This window comes from Triturus cristatus, chromosome 2_1 (assembly GCF_964204655.1).
Source record: "Triturus cristatus chromosome 2_1, aTriCri1.1, whole genome shotgun sequence".
In the NCBI taxonomy this organism is placed as follows: domain Eukaryota; kingdom Metazoa; phylum Chordata; class Amphibia; order Caudata; family Salamandridae; genus Triturus; species Triturus cristatus.
In genome coordinates this window covers 236,836,881-236,859,231 of record NC_140581.1, presented here as the reverse complement: position 1 = coordinate 236,859,231, position 22,351 = coordinate 236,836,881, and the positions used below count along the sequence as shown (strand labels likewise).

Below are 22,351 nucleotides of genomic sequence, written 5' to 3'. Positions count from 1 at the left end.
CGCCATGTACAAAACTGCCGGTCCGCACAGTTCCAGGGTTGAGCCTGACTTAGTTTCAAGAAGGTAATGTTTCACCATTTCAGTGGTGATAGAAGGAAAAACCGTGAGCAAATTGGATTCTATATCTTTAGCCTCCAGAGTCAGAGGAGGTTCCACAGCACACAACCTGGAGTTAAAATAAGAATAAGAACCAATCTACTGTAATCTAAAGTGATGACCTTGGCATTAGAATTATAATGGTCACATACTGAGATAACATACTTAATATACATCTATGGGTCTTTTCTCCTGCTTCGTTATATTGCATCTCAATTGCCAAGCATACTATAAGTATCTGGAAAGTGCAAAAACAAACCATTCCGTGTTGTTACTTTTCAATATCCTAATGACTTCCCTCAGATGCAATATAGATAACATACAGCAGTTTGGGATTATCCATGTTTTCCTAAATGAAGTATAAAGCAGGGCAAAACCAGATGAAATGTTCCTCTGTTTCAATGCTGGCCTCTCACGAGAGGCAAGATAGTTGGGTGTGAAAATCATTCCATCTGCTATGAAACCTATTTAGTGGCAGAATTCCATACCTAAATTCTAGGAAAATGGATTTCGCCTGCAGTGGCTCAATTCTGTCCTGAAATGGTTCAAACATCGTATTACCCTTAATGTATAGAAACCTCTCTGTTAGCACACCTGTTTCATTCTTACACAACCAATGTTCACAGAGGCAGTTCCAGAATCTACTCTTTAGATATGCCAAACTATCCTTCTTAATTTGCTCAGGATTATCCCAAGATTAATTCATTCTTAGTCTACTCATCCAAGTTTTAATGTGCTTAAAACAAGATATCCACCCCATTTTATCTTGCATTCTAACTTGTCTAAAACATTGCCTTTGCGGTGATGGGGAATTACTAGTCCAAACCCTAAAACAATAAGCCAACGATTTGAAATCTGCCACATGTATATTCGTTAGGCCAAGGTCTAATCACATTGGTGTCAACGGGGCATTCCGGGGCAGCATGAGTACTGATCTCATAAACCTATTGTCCACTTTCGCAAGTCGTCCTGTATGATTCAACCCCATATCTCTGCTCCATATAAATCTGCACCAAGCCCTCTTGCACCATACATTTTTTAGAGCCGGTGACACTGGCCTGTAGCTTGAGTTTTTCAACCTTTTTGCTATTGTTGAGCCTGTATGTTGAAAGGTCCATTAGCGCCCCGTGCAGGTAAGAGCACTGGGGTGGGGGAGGGATCCGACAGATGATGCAGTGAGAAAATTAAATAAATAGTTAATTTTCCCTCCGTCGACTGTCAAATCCTCCACCCCTCTTACCTGCACGGGCCGCGCCTGGTAAGGTCAGCTAACTCTTAGTTATCTGCCTGTTTGCAATTCTTACCCTTTGATGATCAAAATTGCTAACTTGTTCCAGGTGAACTGCCCCTAACTTGCCCCTTCGTCTATATGTCTTGTGTGGATAAAAGATCATGAATTTTGTCTCGATTCTTTCAGTCCAAACTGGAGTCAGGAACATCTAAATATCTTTATTCTTCTCTTATTGGGTTCAGGGAGTATAATTGGGGGTTTATACACATTGAGTGGCCTCGAGCCCAGCTTAATGCTCAAAAAGAATGATATGTATTCATTTATGTGTTTTGAAATGTAGACGCTCCCCAAAACCTTCTCTGTACTACATCTTACAGAAGCATGCCCCCTGCAATATCTGACCAGAGTTGCATCCAGATCACTGAAATCCAGCATGGCAGAGGTTTCATATTTCCTTACTCGAAACTCCTCTCTGCTTTTAGTCATAATCACCCTGTAATTAAAGTAGCTCTCATGGCTTCACCAGAAATACTTGCTTCCTCTGAGGACTAAAGCTTGCACATCTGCTTAATCAGCGTAAAATATTCTAATTTGATTAAGTCAAAATATGTGCTGTGGGCATTAAATCGGAGGTTTATTTGCAAAAAAAGTACCATTATTCACCAGGGTTTAAGAAGGCCTGGGGACACTCACGCGGCTGTATATTTGTTGTGACCAAGTTGAATTTGAGGAAACATTTTATAACCTCTAAAAATGAGAATTTTATAATCGTAATCTCAACAAATAAATACAGAAGTAGTTAATTTCACCACATACATTTTAAATGTTTTGAATGTAGCTGTTACTCACAAAAAGTTATGAATTGATATTTTACTTAATGAAATGCATTATGTCTTGATACATTGGCATATCAATCAATTTAGCAACAACATTGGCAGAAAGGTGGGCACTGGAGAGAGAGGAGCATTTCTCTCGTGTGTACCTGTAAAAGAAACACGGTTGTGCGGGAGCACCCACCTCACATGCATCAGTTACCGAGAACTAAGTGTTCTTTTCATAAATAATTTCTTTTCTTTCCTGTAGTTTTGCGTAGTAGTTTTTGGATGTCAATGTGCTAGTTCAAAATCACTCCAGTCTTGAGGGAAAAGGGCAGGGTGGAGTGCTCTATCAGGGCACAGTGCCAATGATGGGCACACCACATGTTTATTAAAATGTAAAATCTAGAAACATATCAACTTATGATGATATCACACCTTGTAAGATGGCAGGAATATTTTAAGAAATAGGCTGCACAAGACTATAGGTATTCTGCCAACTTTTCTTCCACCTTTTAGAGCATTCGTTCTGAAACCACAGCAAACATGCTTAAATAAAACAAATGTCCCACCCAGCTTTTATTAATAGGATATGACGTCCAAATTCACTTGTATAGGGGGGCAAGGAAGGCCACTGCTGCCCCTGCGGTGCAGGGGAGTCCTACTCTTTAGGGGGGCCCCCTTTTGAGTCTAAGGCCTATTCATATCTGTGGAGTGTGTGTGGGGTTGGTTAACAGAATTAACAACACGGGCTAAGCCACTTGTGTCGTTTCCCTGCAAGCTGAACTATGCATGTCTTAATCACGCATATGCCTTATGTGTGGTTAAGGCAATGGCTAGTTGCAGAGCGGATGGGCAGGCACAGGAAGAGGTAGGATCGTGAGAGAACGTGGTGCGGTAAGTGGGGCTGATTCTGGGTCTTGTGTGGGTAGTTTTTCGTTGTTCAGGACAGTTTTTAGGGCTGGGGGGCTGAGGTAGTTTTTAGGTCATGGGGACAGTTTTTAGAGCTCAAGGTGGGGCAGGGAAAAGAGGACAGTTTTATGGGCGGGGGCAGTTTTAGGCCTCATCGGGGTACTTTAGGGATGTAGGGGACAGTGTTTAGGGCGCAGGGCGGGGGAGGCTGGGGTCTGGGTAGTGGTTTGGGTATAGGGGTTACATTGTAGGGGGGCAGGGGTAAAAGGGACAGTTTACAGGGCAGGGGTTCATTTTTAGGCCTCAGGGTGGGGGGGGTGGGGGCTGGGTCTTTGTACTTTAGGGATGTAGGGGACACATATTTAGGCTGAAGGTGGGGGAGGCTGGGTTCCGGGTAGTGTTTGGGGTTAATTCTTAGTGCTCAGGCCAGGGGGAGAAGAGGCAAAGGGAAAAAGGGACAGTTTACAGGGCAGGGGTATGATCTTTAGCACGCATGTCTCGATACCCATCATGTCTTTATCATGCAAAAAGTTGTGGTTGAGACTGCGTGGTAGAGGCATGCGTTGTCCAGGCATGTGTTGTCCCATTTTACAACCGTGGAATTTTCAGGGGCCACTATTCACATGCTGCAGGGGGCCCTCATCATTTTGTGTCACACTATTTGCTTTGCCCTAATTTTATGTGTTTGCAACATGCATGGGTAACCCACACACCAGCAGGCGAGGGACCGGCCCGTGACCTACCCAAATCATCCCTCCCTCCAAATGGGGATTACTTTAAGGGAGACAGAGACACGCAGGCACCATCACTGCGTTAGAGAATTTCCAATTCTCAGGCCGTATTTATTACAATCAAGATAAACGCTACATTTTATATCAATAGAATTATTTAATTATCCAAACTTTCACATGATATTTACATTTACTAATACATGTCATCTCCTAGCAACAGATCCTCTAAAGGAGCCATGGCTGGCCACCCCCCAGGCACCATGGCATTGACTATTCCAAATGATTCGGGACCGTGGACCCCATACTGCAAGTTGCATATCCTAAGGTGAACTTACCTGCCCTCTCAAAATAAGGGGAGCGTGGGCCAGCATGAAAACTGGACCCTCAACATGCCAACCCAAGAAGGGATCCCCCTGGCACCCAATGGGATGGGGCTGGGCAACCGGGCCATACCTTGGTCCCTTGGCGCAGACGCCATCCCCCGACATTCTCCGGGGCCATGTAATGGAGTACTGTGAGAGACTAGGGACAATCGCTGTAGCGGGAGTCCCAACCCCTTCCATACACCTCCACGGCAACCCCAGTCCCGGTTTTAAGCCAAAGGCTTCCTAATTCAGAATTCACCTGCACTTCAATTACTGACGCCAAGGTTGTCCACCTGTTTTGTGACCAAACATGACTCCTTCCCCGCCCCACAAAAAGAGACTGTCTAAAGGGATGGGAGGGTGGGAAAAAAAGCAACTTCACCTCTGCGTTCCCCAACAGCAGTGGAACACAATCCCGTCTGAAGCTCGTGTTATCACGAATCACTTGTCTTTCAGAAAGAGGATTAAGACCTGGCTATTTGTCATTCTTTAGGCCCGGTTCTCTGTGGTTCTTCCCACCCCTGGCTTGGTTGTTGCGTATCTAGCTCGTCTGCAAGCGCTGGGACGCCCCGTTGCTGGGGTAGCCATGCGCTATATAAGCTACCCTAACATTAACATTAACAGTGGCAAGCTCCAGGCACGGGCACAGCAGCGAAGTCGTCGGGACAGCCAGGCGAGGAAAAAAATACAGGTAACTGTGTGGGGATGCACTCCCCCTTAATCCTCACCTGGCTGCCCCCGCGACTGTCCAGGCGCCTCCCCTGACCCTCACCGGCCAATCACCTATTGCGGGCATTTCACCCACAAAAATTCAAAACTGCGGCGCTCAGTTGGTGCCGCCTGGGCACCGGTCCAAACCGGCCCGCACCTGTCTTGGGGTCCGCCATCGGTTGGCGTTGCCCCCTGGGCCATTTTCTCCAGGCTTTGCAGTGCATCGCATCCATCACTTTAGGTTGCTGGTTTGTATATTTTCTTCAGACTGCAATGGGTGTTTTTCTTGCCCTGGCTTGCTTCCTGTGGGCACTGGAGAGGTTGGGTGGCCGGGTCACACTAGCTGATCATCGACCACATGGCTCAGGTCTGAGGTGTGCCGAGAAAGTTCTGCAATACTTTGAATTTCTGCGGGGGAAGGAGGAGAAAGCAAACCTCAATAATTTTGCTTGGATTGAGAAATTGAGTCAGCACAGCCAGCCACTTCAGGAAGTATGCACATCTAGTCCCCCAGCGGCTTTACAAAAACAGCCATAATGAAGCTTTGATGTTGTGCCATCTCCCCCGCTCCTTTGTTTTTCAAACCTTTCAGTTCTTGAAGCCAAGAGAGAAAAAACACAAATCTAACAACAGAACTTGCATTGCATGTTATTTTCTCCCTACAGTACAGCAGGTTTTGCCCTTCCTGAAAAGGGAGATTGTTTTGAAAGCTGGAAGTAGATGGCAGAGCGTTGGAAGTGTTGCTTTTTCTTGGCACTCAAACTCTTACTAAAATGCTTACCTTTGAAAGGGAAATAGCAGTGATATACCAGCCCCAGGCTTGGAATTTAGCAAAGTGTGTGTTTTTGGAGAAATGCAGTTTAAATAATTAGCGTTATGTATGTTTTTACTTTCCCTGTTCTTGAACTTAGGTATGTATCCTTGTTTTGTGTGCCAAGACATTGAAAAGCAGAATGTTTGACAGGGCTTATTAGCCCGAGTCAAATCAGTAGAAATGTCTTATTCTGCCCTTAATGATGCATTTTTTTACATCCATAGGTGATATCAGTATTTTTGTCTTTCTGTATGATGACGTTTATAGCGTTTGATGCAGCCAGATCATAGTACCAAGGATCACTAAATTGGTGTGCAGACACTTTTTATTGTAGCAGGAACACCTCAAACGTGATGTGCTGGACGCAACCGCATGGGCTGTGCATCGCACGTAGAGATACCAATATAATGGGGAGTAGGGAACATGTCATTGTACAGTACCAATCGTCCCACTGTATATTGGGATTAAATAAAACAGGCAAGTTAAGCCCTTTGCAGATTATCATATACTTTCCTTATGTCATGTGCCAATACCAGGACTGTAAAATGGATTGACAGGTTTCAAGGTCAGGTGCCCTGGATCTGAGCCCTTCACTTATTTTCATCTTTGCTAAACACTTGCTTCACTTTCGTTCATATATTTGTTAATAGGTTGGCATTGAAATCAAACTCAAATTAAAAATATTTAAGACTAGCATTGGAAAAGTCAACAGTTCTGGATATATATAAATGAAAGTGCTTTTTTCATTGATTGGCGAGCACGTGTGTTTCTGTTGATGGTTGAGTGGAGAAAATGTGAGAATGAGCCCAAATGTGGATGGACAAATAAGTGCCAGGAGGCATGAGTGACTGAGTTTGGTTTGTTAACGGCGGACTGTATGAATGTGTGAGTGATTGCATATATGTACGTAGAGGATTTGAGTATTTTCCAGAGAATAATTTAACTGTAGATATACTGTCATGTGCACTTTACTTAATACCATACATTTCTTGAGTGTATTTTTCAATGCTGCCATACTAGATTTTAAAGATGTGGTTATGGATGTTGTATGCTGGAGTCTAGTGTTGTGTTGTAACTTAGGAATAATACTGGGTGATACTATTGAGCCCTCAAGCACTCCAGGAGATCACCCTACAAGCACTCCAGCCATCCCAACCTACACACTCAGGTAGCTCGCCCCAAAATGGGGCCTCCCACAGCCACCGCTTCCCAACTTCGTACATGTCCAGACACACCCACAGACAAAAGCAACCATACCCCCCCCACTCCCCAGGACAACCAGGAAACAGTCCCACCATCCAAACTCTAACAAAACAGAATAACAAAAAACAAAAGGACCATGTGCTAAATCACTCAGTGAACAGTTGCAGGGTTGTGGCAGTCACCTAGGAATGGCAGCCTGCGCATGGCATACTGGGCTTATGAGGATACGCCACTCCCATCCACTAAGACAGTGAGGAACCAGGGCATACAAATAATAGACAACTATTGGAAATAATGCTCAGGAAAACAAAGTGGAGCAAATCAAGGTAGATCAAACCCCTCCTGCCCCGACACCACAGCTACCAGACAGCATTGTCCATCGGATTCATGACGCTATCAGCCAGGTCATCAGCCTCACGAGGTGTGATGTTCGGGATCTCCTGTTCAGAGGATGGATGTAGAATAGAGTCGGAGGGCATAACAGAAGCCTACTACATCGCCCAGCTTAGTTCAGAGCCAGTTCTCCCATGATTTGCCACAGCGCGTAGGTGGCCCTCCAAAGCCTGTTCCCGGGAGGGGTTGCCAGGGGACACAGGTGTGGGCTGGCTATTCTGCCACAGTCGTCGCAGGCACGCCCAGATGCTCTGGATACCTGCAAGTTCCTTGGGTGAGCCTTGATCAATTCCCAGACATCTCTCGGATCCGAAAGGAATTGTGTTCCGGTATCTCCCATAATCTTTAAATTGGCTGGGAAAAGCTGTCGAAGTTGTGCCGCAAAGGGGAAGTGTTTCCTCTGGAACGCCTTTGTGATTGTCCACAAATATGCCCCCCCCCTCGAATCTTGCCCTTTTTAGGATGTCATCTCGATCCTATAGTGCAGCAATCGGGCAACCACGGATCGCGGTGAGGTGCCCGGCGGCAAGGTTTTAGACGGCACTCTATGCGCTCTATCCAGCACGAAGAAGGGGAAAAGTCAATCAAATGCCGAATGGAGCCAACTTTCTAAGAAGGAGACCATATTCCGTCCCTCTTTGCCCTCCGAGAGCCCCAAAATACATATGTTGTTCCAATGCGCCCTCCAGCGTCCCTAGCTCTGTGTTCCAGTATACAATGCGTTCTAGTGCTTCAGCCATTTGGTAAGTAAGGCCCCCCTCGTCTGGTTCCATATTGGCTACTGCATGCTCCGTGGTCACCAAGTGCTCAGACAGTGAGTGGTAAACGTCCCTAAGAATGCCCAAGTCTACCACCACGGTGTCCAATTTGTGTTCTAGGGCCTCCCAGGGGTTATTAATGGCTGCCTGAATGGAGTCCAGTGTAGTGGAGGAGTAATACGTGGCATCAGCCAGACCAGCGGTAGTGGCAGCAGGCGCAGGGTGTTCAGTGGAGGCCGGCCATCAACTTCGGCTCCTTTGAGTTAAGACACGCGGCCCATATTCTCGATGCCGTTAGGGCCACGTAAAATGAAAAAAGGCACCTCCATATAGAGCAATGGCCAGTCAAACAATGGGTCTCCCAGTGAGAATGGGTGAAAACCACACAGTAGTCCCTCATGGGGCAGGCGCAGGCAGAAATGCCCCCAGGGTTCTAGGTAGGGAGGAGTCCACCTGTGTAATCACTCCAGGCACGTGATCAAAGGAAAGGGTGGAAGTCCAAGGGCCAGGTGGTGGTGCACAGGGTGATGTGTGAGTCTCTTGGTCTGTTTTACTCCTTCCGTCGGCCAGTTTTATGCAGTATTTCAAGTGCAGGGTAGAAATTGTACCACTCAGCACATGCAGTAGTGTGTTGTTCCACTAGAGGATAAGGTATTCTAAAACGATCCAGCGCCCTTTAAAATCTTGGAGAAAGCTCCCGTTGCTATCCTTGAAATCCTCCCAAGATAAGATCAGCAGAATTTGAATCTTATTTTTGGTAGATTTCCTTCTACTAATCATTTAATATCAATATGCTCCATAATGTTGGCGTAGGATGAGGTGAACTTCATTTGAATGGGGTGCTACACCAAATAACTAAGGCCCACCTGCCTTGTCAATGCCCCCCCGTTTATAGGTGTGTTTCATAGGCAGAATATTTATCTGTCAGAAATCTCCAGATTGCAGGAGATTCCACCTATCACCACTTGCTATTGTGTAATGTGTGGAGATACAGAATAATAATAACTAGTTTTAGTTGCCCTTACATTACAGGGGGAATACAGATTGCATTGAGTTTTTTTTTATCAGACTTTTAGGTTATTGAATGGTGACTGCTTTACTCTTTAAACACAAAAACATAGATCTAAAAACACTTTTGAGCAGACATTTTGAAAGGTATAGCTTCAGCACAGAAGTTGTTTAGATGAAAAGGATATAGAACTTGCATACATTAGAATGTATTTATTCTTGTGAATGACGCCATATAAACATTTCTCAACCCATCTGAGTGCTTCAAACATCTGTAAGTGTTAAGTTGGAGTCTATTAATAAAAGTGCTTTTTATCTCTCTTACCAGCCAGCCTCCGATTGCCATCCCTGAGACAGGAAAAAACAGAAGAACATAAATTAATTGGATGCGATGCAAAAATATATGCAAATTTATGACAAGCTTTTTCATGGCATGTTAATTATACAGCATTAATATTTCTCTGCATTTCTAAAAAGAAAGTTGATCCGCTGCAAATATATTTCCATGGCTTCCTGGTAAATATCAAATAAAGTTTATTAGAACTTTGGAATGTTGGGAGCTCCATTGATAACAATGGGGTGCTCCGGGCTTCCGATGTCCGGTAGAAGCCCAGAGCTCCATCATTCCAATGTTTGTTCACGGCTGTTGCTGTGAGCAAAAGGCCTCATAGAGCCCGATGGGGTTTCAATCTCCTCGGGCTCTGTGAAGCCTTTGTTTTACAAATTAGAACGATCTGCCCTGTACGGGCGGAATGTTCTAATAGCCTTAGAGCGCTCTGTAGTAGGCTTTACCGGCCATTAAAGGTCTGTTCCCTTGTTGAAGTCCAACGCTGGAGCAAGCCTTTAATGGCTGGTAGAGCCCACTACAGTGGACTCTAAGGATATATTGGATATTCCCAAATGATCTGAATACTGAGTTTCTCCTTTTTATTGGACATCCACTGTCGGGCTTCCATAGATGACTGTGTTCTAAGTAATTCACAAGTGCTTCTGGTTAAATGGTCCACACTGAAGGCTCTATCCAAGGGAACCCCATCCTGCTAACCCTTTACCTGAAATGTGAGTTAGTGATGCATCAGAAATGGGAGAAAACTAAATTATGTAATCTTCCACATGAACTACACCTTTCCTCACTATTTCCTACATCACCCCTCGTGTCCCCTACGTACCTCCTTTCCTTCTTCCTCCATACGACGACTGTATCAAAGGTATGCACTTCATACTATAAATACTGAGGTCATCTCTGCCATTTATTGTTTTAGGTATTGGTTGAGCTTACTCAGCAAGCTATTGAAGTAATATACAGTAAAGAGTGTTTTAGGGTCTCTGTACCATGCTGCATTTAGTCTTTGTTTGATAGGGTGTCACTTGGGTAGTAGTTTTCTTAACTGTTTCAGCTTGCTGTATTTGGTTCTTAAGGTGCGTTGGTGGCACCCAAGTGAGTCGTCAAGGCAATGTGGATGAACTATTTTTGTCTTGGATCTGATTCAACTCGCTAATGGTTGGTGTATATAAGCTATAGGAAATCAGTGCCTGTGTGGTGCAGTATTTATGGGATCCAACATGTTGGTACTGTCGGCTGTCTAAGTATGGGCTTCTAAATGTTGGGCCCAGGGGTATTTTTGGCTTGCCAAGTTGAAAAGTCACTCTGATGGTGTAAGACAGTGGGATGATGGTGGTGTGACAGTTGTGTTAGTTCAGTGCAGTGCTGGGCATAACAAGCGTCCCTGTAAATAAAAGTATGAATAATTCACTTGTCCACAATGTTCTCAACCTTGAGCATGTTTAATATATAGACTGTGCTCAGAATTTCAGACCTGCTAACATCTGAACATTTTCCACCTCAAATGGACATGGGTTGTGCAAACAACTAGCCGGACATCTTCTCTCTGTAGGGGTTTTTAGTTAATTGGGTGCACACCGGGTGATATCAGCTCCTCGCCAGGTGTCTCTTTGTCTGTGTGAAGGGTGCCAATATTGAAATTGAATTGAATTGTCTGGAATGCACATATAAGTCTTGAGAAACATTTATTGCTGATCATCATAGTACATGAATATCCTATGTATACACTTCCTTTTTTACATATGAAATGTATACATGGATGATGAAACTGCATGTGAATTGTCAAAGACCACCATATTAGACATGCAAAAGCAGAATTCATAAACTGTATAATTTCTACCTTTGTGCATCGGTTCCCAGAGGATCATTCTGCATTAGCTAGAGTCCTACGACTTGATAAAAAAAGATGTCCTGTGAAACAAAGAGCTCCCATAAGCCACAAAGGCATTTTTCTGACCTTCTGTCATAGTAGAAACATTTGTGATGGAAGTGGCATATGTGGGGTCTACCCAATTAGTATCTACTAAAATAAAAAAAGTCACCTCACCATTAATTGAAGAGTTAAATGCTGTAGGGATCCAAGATTTTTTTGTTACTTCTTTAATTTGGTACAGTTCTAATGACGGCATCATTTAATTGCATTACCATCCTAGATAGGTTATGATTATAGAAAGCAGTACCACAGTCACATTGCAGCTTTAATCAGATCCTATACACAAGATTTTGTTTATGACAGTGTTTTTTTACTCAGTTTGAATAAATTCTTCTTTGTGATATGTACTAGTTTAGGCTCTGTGAATCCATAAAATAAGATCCATTGATGTCTTTTCTAAGTTAGTTGTGACTTCTTCAACAGTCAGTAGACTGCTTGAAGACTTTGATTGCATCATTCACGATTCTGATATATGACCACTCTAGAACCATGAATGTTTGAGCCCAAAACAAGATGGTAAGCGGAGACGTGGTCTACTTTTTGTAGTCCAACATCAAAATTGTCTTTTTTTAATTCTCTTTTAAAGGCTTACAGAAATGACACATTTATCTTTTCTGTATTTATCTTTGTCTTATATATTTTGGGTTCTATTGTCCTGAAGACTTTACCCACCCACACTCGAAGATAGTCATCATAATATTTAACTATTTGCTAGATTCTAAGGGCTTCAACTTTGTATCTTGCCATCTCAGCTTGGCATGAACACTGTGTAGGTGGTATTGGGTAGAAGGGCAGTGTAACCTGTCAGCTTTTTTTATGAGAATTGAGAGAAAGTTCATTGGTTGCACCACTGCTGCCTCCCTTCTGGAGTTAAGAGTTTTATTCAAGGTCTATGCTTGAGCTGTGTGAGCCTTGGTTGTTTCTCAGCTCAAGTACAGACAATGAGTACTACTACTAAAGGAAAAGTAGCAGTATTGCAACCTTGTGCCTTACTCACTCAGTGATAACCGCTTATTGTAGGGTCTCAGATGAGCTATCATCTATCCAGCATAACATCTGTACAATATGTATATGGCTCTGAAGAGTAAACATATCAAATATAAACTGGGGGAGACCAATTCAGCATAATCATTCATGAAGTTGAATTTAAGAGAATTACCAATATTCTCACCATAGAAGTAAATAAATAATGAAAGTAAACAGAACATCTTAATAAGTTCAAGTATTTTGCATAGTGGTTTAAAGATATGTTGCTACTTCCCTGCATGCTGGCTTTTATGTGTGTAGGCTTAAGTCACTAAGACAGCTCGGTGATTTAAGGGTTCACTGCTGACATCTGTGTGCAAGCTGCTTGATAAAGATTCAAACTCCAACATTTATGACTGAACTCACTTTTTAGGCTAGTAAGGTGAGTACCTTTTAAGCTCAGTAAGACTAAGTCCCTGATATAGAGTTCGTCGGACAAGTATTTACTCCATCAGGGCAAAGGAGTAAAGTACTTCATCGCCCTGAGAAAGTACCCTCCTGCCAAATTTTGAGATGTCCTCTGGCCCATCAGACATTTCTTGGATTTACAGGAGCTGCCTTCATGGTGGTTCATGTAAATGCATTGAAAGGTTGCCAAACCGCTCTTTCCACATGATGGAGCCGTGTGGCAAACTTCCAAAGTTTTTTTTTTTTTATTTACAAAAAAAAATCTCAAAGCTGGATTTTCTTTTTGAAAATTTAAAAATAAAAAGTACAGTGACCCCCCTAAACAGGGGAGTTTTCTACCATTGCGTGGGGGTCATATTATAGTTTTCACTGTCCCGTCAGGCCATTTGTCCACTCATTCCAAACAGGGCGGGCGGGCAAATTAGCCAACCCTCTGATAGCCCTTGCTCTGTTGCGCCACTAGAGGTGTATCTCGGCAGTGGAGACGGAGTGGTCTCCACTGTTGACATACTGAAGGGCCGCCCGACTCTAAATGAGGCGGGCGGACCTTCAGTTTGGTGCAGAGGGTACTCTGTCACTGTTGAATCAGGCCCTTAATTCTTTTAGCCACAAATCTGTGAAATTACAAGTGCTTAGTGCTTTGCTTACATTAGTGGTATTCTGCATCTGTGTGGATTTTAAATTGTATTTTGCATTTTTACTGCGGGCTGCAGTGAAGGTGCAGCGACTAGGCTCCCCTTACTATTCCATGTTGACTAACTCTTTGTGATGAATCCTGTTATTAATGCGCTTTGAAAACAAATTGCAAAAATGATTTCAGGACACCTTTTATACACATCTGTCTGTTGAGGCTTTTACACTGTAAATTTTCTAACTGATGACTATAGAAAAACACATATTACATATATGTTGCTTCATGATCTCAAGAATAAACATACAAGACCTGGAATGCCTTTTCCTTGTCGTTAACGATTTACAACTGTCTATCCAAAGAGACAGATTACAAATATATTAATGCCGCTGATGGGCCAAACAACAAACCCAGACATGTTTATGTGCTTTAGGGTTCTACTATGGGATGTATGTGGAAAGGGGATGGGTGCTAGTTAGGGATGGTTGTGGTAATAGGTGGTAATGGGATGGGTGGTAATGGGATGTATGTGGTAATTGTATAGTGCAAATCTAGATGAAAGGTTGCAGAGCGCTGTATAGGGTCAGACAAAGATACAGTCAGTGAGTTATTTTAGGGGAATCTAGGTTCAGAGTGTGTAGGTGGGCCATTTGTTTGTTGTGTTATAGTGTTCTTGCCCTGGTACTGGTCTGACATTGCATCACTCAAACCCAGAACTAGTTGGCACTGGCTCCAAGTGGTACTTAGTCAACACTAGTGCAGTGCGGACTTTGACTAGTGCAGTGCGGACTTTGACTAGTGCGGTGCGGACTTTGACATGGTTAAACGCACAATCAAGGTGGCCACCCTATATGGCTGACTGCAGGGTTTGAGTGTTCCACTGACCGTATTTTGTTGCAGGAAGGTGCCTGAGACACATGGCAGGAGAAAGGCTGGAAAACAATTCACGTATTATATAAGGCACTATACGGTGCCTCTAGGTTTCTGGAAATCCCCGTTCTCCTTACTTTTCAATAATTCTGCATGGAACCTCTATTTTAAAGCCTTGGAGGCACTGAGGCAGTCATTCTCCTCCTTGCCTGGTTTACCACTGTTAATGATGAGGGACTGACTACTGCTCTTCTTCCAAAGTGGGCATTAGGCGTCCAAAAGCTGTTTCCGTAAAGGCTAAAATATTCAGTATACAAACCATAGCACCCAAGGGTTTGTGCTGCAACGTAGGTCTTAAAATGAGTGACTGGGGTAGAAACTGAGTTGGCAGCTGTATAGGGTGCACTGCCCTGCGTTGCGATGCTCCTTTCCTGGGTGTGCCAACGCTGATCTGATCAGGACCGATCTAATCAGTAGGTCAGTGCCAATTCCAGCCTGCCAGGGGGCAACGCATTGGTGAAAGGCGGACTGGCTGTTTGAAGCAGCGAGCCCGTCTTTCACTTTGCAGGTGGTAATGCGGACTGCCTTTCGAAGAGGGCAGAGATTACTGTGCAGTAAGTGACTGCACCCACCTGCATGAAAATGTCTGGGGGCTCTCATGGTGCCTCTTTTCCTCACTTTCAGGGGCTGCCGCCGAGGGGGTGCACTGAGTGTGCGCTACCTCATATTTGGCTCCCAATCAGTGGACGCCTGACGGCTCCTTGCCTCTGCACATTTGTCTGTAATACGGTGCAGATGCAGAGGCAAAATGTTCTCTCGTATAAATGAGAAGACCCTTGTGGGATTGCGCTGGAGCCAATGCGATCCCTATTCCAGAAGGGGCCACAAACGCATCTGTGGCTCCTTCTGTAATATCAAAGTGTCCCGGGGGACAGGAGTGCAGAGGTGAACGCTGATGCTCATTGCACCCTCAGGGCACTCGCCATAGTATGGCCCCACGTTGACTCCCAGTCCTCTGTGCTGCCCCCATATCCTCTTTTGTGTTCACAACAAGACTTGATTCCTTCTATCATGAGAGACGCAAACCAGAGCCGGAGAGGATACACCAGTCTAGTAGAAAAGAATGAACAGCTTAATAACAAATTGCCTTTTATATAGTGCTTCATACAGCTGTTTAGGCATTTCCTGGCACTATAAATGGCAGGTGTTACTATTTCCCATTTAATTTGCAATCATCGTATTGACTTCAGAAGGATGAAAAACTAAGTCGGTTTTCAAACTTGGGTCCTACAGAATACATATGATGCCATTTGTGAGAGTTTAACTCACTGAGCTGTTTTCTTATTACTTGTTGGAGTGCCTACTAGCTCTCCTGGCATGGTGAAGGCCGGTGTGCATTTGTGTTTCGTGTGTGTAGTTGGTGCTGTTATAGGTGTGCATGGGCGATGCCTGTGTGCGCACATTTGCCTGTTTACATGTCTCGGCTAGTTTTTTAGCCTCTGTGTTATATACGTAATAACGAGCATTCTAGTGTGGGTACTTGTGCCTACCTGATTATATACCTTCGTCGTCTTTCTTCTATTTCTTTGAATGTCAACAGCCATCCTGTTTTCTGTAGTCCGAAGAGGCTCCTCCAGGGTTGCAGCTCTTGTTTTTCGTGGGAGCCTCACGCTTCTTTCTGACCGTAACACTGTGGATATAAGTAAACTTTAGAAATCCCTCACCGCCTCGCTACTCTTACGGGTCACGTGGATTACACAGTTAAAAAGAGCAAGTGGCGACGTGGTCATGCCAGCTTTCACTGCGGCTCTAAAACACACAATGCCCGAACACCTATGTGACAAGTCGTCGGCCTCGTCAGTAAGCGAAACATCTGCTTCCGCTGCCAGTAATCCCACTGCTTGTTTATCAGCATTCTGCACCTGGCATAAAACAAAGCCTCGCTTTCGGATGCGGAACGTCATCCCAACATGGTGATGAATAGGCTCTTAATTGTGGGGAATCAAGCCGACAAAAACGCAAGAAATGATCAAAGTCGCATTCTTGTCTAATAGTGGTGTTCATCTGCCGCTGCCTTGAATGGGATTAGGGCCCGTTGTGGGAAGCGGCTCGCTGAGGACGTCCATTGAGTGCGGAGGGAAGGGCGCGCGGCGCCTGGGACTACTTTATCGACTCTGAGTCCTTGCATTGTTCTCCTGTCAGCACCCTTCCTTGCTGCTGTGAACCTAGAGTGGCTTCAGAGAAAGTAGAGGGGAATGCGAACGTAGGAAAACCGGTTCTCCGTTGAAGGGTTTATTTGCCTGCACACAACAATACATGATGTGACATTTTGTAAACAAAATTATACTATTTGTTCTGGCTGTAGAAGTAACAGTCTTTTTACTGCATATAATTGCAATTATTTTTTACTCAATAATAGACAGTTTTGAAACCGCATTTCTCTGACATCCTCCTCGCCATGCACTGCTAATTACTTCCCATATTACATCACTCGGTTCGGTTCAAAATCTTTATTCGATTCATACAATGAATCATAAAAGCACAAAGTTAAAAAACCATAAAACACACAATTAAGATGATCCATCTATAAAACAATAATTGTAATTTAAAAATCCATCATACAGCATAAATACAAATCCCATGGCAAAATACAGCTAAATTATCCATAGCGTTTTCTAATCTGGAGTGAGACTCGTATGAAATTTAACATATTACATCACTCATGGAGTGATCTAGCCCTTTAACCTTTGGATATATATATATCTATATATATGTTTTAGAGTGCGTCTTCAATCGAGGATAAATTGTTTGTATATATATATATATATTTCTCACAGCAACAAAACAATGGTTAAAGTAATGTTATAGTTAGGTGAATTTCTCAGTGACAACGTTAACATTTAAAACTAAAAGGCCACAGAAATTCAGCAGTTATAGTTAGCAGCACTGACTATAACTTGCACCCCTGCCATGCACTGCTTATAACCTCACATGACATCACTCATGACATGTTCTATGACATCATTTATGACATCACTGATGACATCTCAAATGACATCACTGATTACATCATCCAATGAGTTTGTAAGTTTGTTTTATAGTTGACATAGTGGCGGGTAACTACCATATTACTTTTCTACCTAATGTCGTACAGCCTGTGTCCAGCTAATGGGTGAAAGTGTTTACAAAATGCATGCACTCTTAATGCATCATAGTTGTTTAGATGTATTAAATACATTATAAATGTTTGCATTGAAGAGTAACTCTGCACGTAGGTAACAGTTGACTTGTGTTCATTATGTTCCTCACAAGTGTTATGGTACTGCAGGAAAAGTTTACATCAAGGCAAAGATTCTCCTTGCTACATACTAAATGTTGTAAGCAGCCTTGAGCTATTAGACTAAACTCAGCATGGCAATTTCTACTTAGCATAGAAGACTCTGTGTTTCAGGTACTAACCTATGTACATGTGCTTGTTCTCTTCAGAAGAGGGCTACCTATAACGTTTTCTCCACAGTATGAAGGCTGCAGGTAGTATGATCTTTAGCACCTCCAGACCTTGGTTATTTTAAGTCACTCCTTGGACAAGTGTGGCGCATAGGGTGCGCGCTGTGCTTAGAAGATACTTTTTACTACTCTATTGTGTATTTGTCATGAGAGTTTCACTGTCTGCAAACAATATGGTACAGATGAAACTCATTCAATAGAGTGAATACTGTTTTCAGTATTCACTTCCCTACTTATATCAACTTCATTTCTCAATGTAGGTTCAGTGACTTTCAGGGTTTGATACAGGTAAAAGCTGTCCGTACTAGGCATTGTTTTTGCAAAGGATGTTAAGTATTTTTGTGAACTTGGCTTTCTCTGAATAGGTGTTTACAGATTAAACATAGTATCCAGTGAGGGTTTCCCATATATATGTGGGTGACTGTTGATGTGAACTAGGCTGCCCGTGACGTGTATGGTATAGGATCAATGTGGTAAACAAACAATACTTTGTGCTGCTAAAGTAGTTGTTTCTGTGATGGCATTTATAATGGCTCATATTATTCTGACGCATTTTGTACTTACATTTAGACCTCTAAAGCTATACACATCCATAGAGTAATGTGTAAAAAAGAAACTTGGATGATGGCATCAGTGATGTCCTTAAGGATGTAATTTGAGATGTCATCTGTGCTTTTTTAAATTTTTTAAAAATGTTAATGTCACTGAGAAATTCACTTAACTATAACATTGCTTTGATTTTTGAGTGAATTTCTAAAAGTAAAAAAAAAATAAAAAAAACATTTTTTTGCACCTAACTATAACGCTACTTTTACTTTTGGATTTTTCAGTGAATGTCTAGTTTTTTTTTGTGAGTGTATGTGTGGTAGAATGACTTAATGATATATGTTGTGTTCAGACATTATTTTAGTAAAATAATGTTTTTTTATTGTAACAAAACAAGATATGGTTCACAGTTTAGAAAATCTTTGTAAAATGTGTGTGATTATTAAACAGATAAATATTTAATAGAAATAGTTTATTTACTCAGTTATTGTAACTCTGATATCAAGACATGTCACTAGCAATCTTTTTTTGGCGTGTTTTTACTCTCGCAATGACGGTTGTGCATAGTAGGGTGTCTAGAGGGACTGGCCTCTCTGCTGAGACCTCTCTCTGCAATGATAGGTGTGCATAGCAGGGTGCAGGGAGGGACTGGGCTCTCCTTTAATACCTCTGTCTCAGATAACGGGTTGTGTAGTATTGTATGTGGAGGGACTGACCTCTCTGTTGAGACCTCTCTCTATAATAAATGTGCATAGTAGGGTGTGTGAAGGGACTGTGCTCCTTTCAGAACTCTCTCTCAGATGATGGGTGTGCATAGCAGGGTGTGGGGAAGGACTAGCGTCTTCTTTCAGACCCCTCTCTCAGATGACAAGTGTGCATAATAGAGTGTCGGCAGGGACTGGCCTGTCCTTTTAGACCTCTCTCTCAGATGACGTATGTGCGTAGTAGGAAGTGTGGAGGGACTGGCCTCTTTGCTGAGACCTCTCTCTATAATAATAGGTGTGCGTAGTAGAGTGTGGGCAGGGACTGGTCTCTCCTTTCAGACCTTTCTTTCAGATGATGGGTGCGCATAGTAGGGTGTGGGGAGGGACTGCGCTTACCTTTCAGACCTCTTTGTCAGATTTTGGGTGTATATCCGAGATAGTGCATTGACTTTGCCACACAATGCTGAGGGCAAAGTCGAGTTTGAGCAGTTTGCACTGCTCCTGCAGTCTACAATTGTAGGCCTGGTGGCACAAACAGTGCTGCAAGCCCTAGGGACCCCTTTACCACCCAGGCCCTGGATACTATTGGTACCATATACTAGGGACTTATAAGGACGGTAAAGTCCTTGTCAGTTGGGGTTGCCAATTTACGCATTACAGTTTTAGGGAGAAAGCTCTGGCACTGGGGCCTGGGCAGCAGACTCCAGTGCACTATCAGAGTCAGAACCATCAGCATTGGAGCAAAAAGTGTGTGTGGCGGGGATGACCATACAAAAAGGGCACTTTCCTATAAACTGCACCTGATCTAAGGTGGAATCCATCTTGGCTGGAAAGGCTTATTGACCGTGCAAAACAGTTGGAATAAGTTTGTTCTTTATTACCTCATAATGGCTTCTGCAGATGGGCTGTGCAGCTTTGCGCTTTTTATAATAAACAATCGGGCCTATAACCTTTATCATTGGCATGCCACAATAACCAACTTACTGCAGGCCATAATCATTCCCACAAGACAACCATCAGGTATGCAGTAATAACATTAGACATATGTTCAAAATTACAGTTCTCAAAAAGCAATATAACATTCTTGCTAATAGAGCCTGTTGAGGATTGCCATAGTGCAAATCTTCTCTCCCCATTGTTTGGGTGGGTCATAAAAACCCTTGCTTAGTGCAGCAACCTGCGTGATTCAGTGTATCCAGCCTACAGCCTTTTGCACAATGTAAAAATGATTTGCCCCTAAAAGCCTTTTGCTTTTAACACATGCTTTTCACAATAAGTATGTCCGAACTACTTGCTTTGCCATGCTCAGAAGTCACACTATTGAATATGACAGAACATCTCCCAGTGAACAGATAAGATCTATTGCCTTTACTATTGGCTTTACACAGTATACAACACCGGTTTACCCAGGGTGCATAAATTAGCAACTATTGCGCGCACAGTAATAAAATTACAAACAATTACAGAATTGTAGTTGGAAAAATAATACACAACTCTTCTCAATAAGGCATAACAAGAACCATTACATTGAAAACATTCTGCTCCCAACACCAAAACACTTGTTTACTACGGTAACCTGTATGATTACATGTAACCAAATACCCGTGTACAGCTTGTAACATAGTATTACAACAATCCACCATTATAGGCCTATTAGCTTTACCAAATGCTGTAAATAATACATAAGCGAGCCTACGCCTTTATCATAACTTTTCTTAATAAGCAGACCAGAAATATGGCATAACTCTTCCCTGCACACCAGTCAGACCTATATGTTGTATTATTGGCTTGCCACCACCAACTCAGTCTCGATGTGTGGAGTGCAAGCTTTGCCACAAGCCATACAGTGCAATAAAAGCTCTTTTTCGTGGAAGAACACAACTTTGGCCCAGTGAAATTATCTACTTACATAAACTAGCATGTGGGTGGAGCTTAAGCCCCTCGCTCATTAGTACTGTGAAAACACTTTTTTACTGATTACGTGAGGTATAGCGATGACTACTCTATCAATACAGACTTAAAAATGCATGGGAATGTAGCCCTGGACTTCTTATACTGCTCTCAAAAACACAATTGCTCTCTAAAGTCTGTAGTTAATGATAGAAAACATAAAAAAGTGTAATTGTAAAGCGCAAGTTCAATAAAAAGGGTATCTTGATGCTGAATAACAGATGTTTATTGCTACCAACCTCAACGGTACTCTTTTTATCGACCTCAGAATGATGAAAGCCTGTATTTGAACCTGTGATCATCAGGTCAAACACAGGCCCCTGCAGTGGACGCATTAGTCCACTAAGCCACCAGACCCAAGGGACGGGCACCTGTGCTGCTGCCAGAAGAAACACCATACATTGTCTTATCATCTAAGACACTTTACCAATGCCCTATGCAGTGCTCCTGAAAGTCCAAGCTCCATCCCATTGTAAGCTTCATGCACATTAGTGAGCCTTCTCTAGGCAGCCATCCTGCTCATGGCTCATGCAGCTGCATAAACAAAACACATACTTCTGTCCACCACCATTTTTAGGTTGATCACATAAGGTGTGGTGACAGCTGAGCTGTCAAGCTGGACCTAAAAAAGGCAGGGTGCAGTTAGAACGTGGTCGTTATGAGACCATATCCTATTGCAACTTTTATAACCTAGTTGAATGAATCCTTTTCATTATTGGGAAAATAAATCCCTTTCCCTGTTTCAAGCCATCACCTCTAAAGAAATAAAAACATAGGGTCTGATCTGCAAAGTCATTTGCACAAGTAGCAGCATTTGCAAGTGTAGATTCAACTTTGTTAGTCATAAAACATTAATTTGCCCTCATAAATGATTTTACTGACTTGTAATATTACACCAGTATGAACACTTGTGTGGCGTAATTTTGCATGTGGATTAATCTCATCGTGTGGGGTGAGGGGGGGGGGGGTTTGTAGGCATTCCAGGATTGACTACACTGCAGAAGTTGGTGAATTCCCACAAACGTGCTTGTTTTGTGTATTTATCAAGCATATGTAGTTAGTTTCCCACCAAGAAAACATTCAGAGCTGAACACCTTCTAAGGGCAGTAATACACCTGTTTTCGAGGTGACTGAGGGGAGAAACATTCCCAAAATAGCAGAAACACTGAAGAAAATATTTCTCTAGGAGATTCCGCGCAAATCACTTAAGCTCCCAGTGCCTAAAAATATAAAAATGTGAGTGTGAGAAATATACTTGTGCAATCCCCACTTGATGTGCACTATTTTGTCAATCAACTACTAACACCCCCATGTAATGTCAACGCTCCATTTCTTCCTGGCTAGATTTGCCCTATATAACTATCAATGTCTACACTTGTGTCTTTAGCTACAATGT

At 42.9% G+C, this 22,351-nt stretch overlaps 1 protein-coding gene and 1 long non-coding RNA gene across 6 annotated transcripts in view; one reads left to right on the top strand and one right to left on the bottom strand.

The window, feature by feature from the left end:
* The window catches only part of PDZD2 (PDZ domain containing 2), a 1,178,280-nt gene that overhangs the window by 709,397 nt on the left and 446,532 nt on the right, over window positions 1-22,351 (top strand). The gene's annotated exons all lie outside the window — the stretch shown is intronic.
* LOC146864023 (uncharacterized) lies at window positions 5,135-16,277 on the bottom strand. Its single transcript, XR_014976599.1, has 3 exons — window positions 15,799-16,277; window positions 9,363-9,385; window positions 5,135-5,269 (listed from the first exon to the last, which is right to left on the bottom strand). It is a non-coding gene; the product is annotated as an uncharacterized LOC146864023 (long non-coding RNA).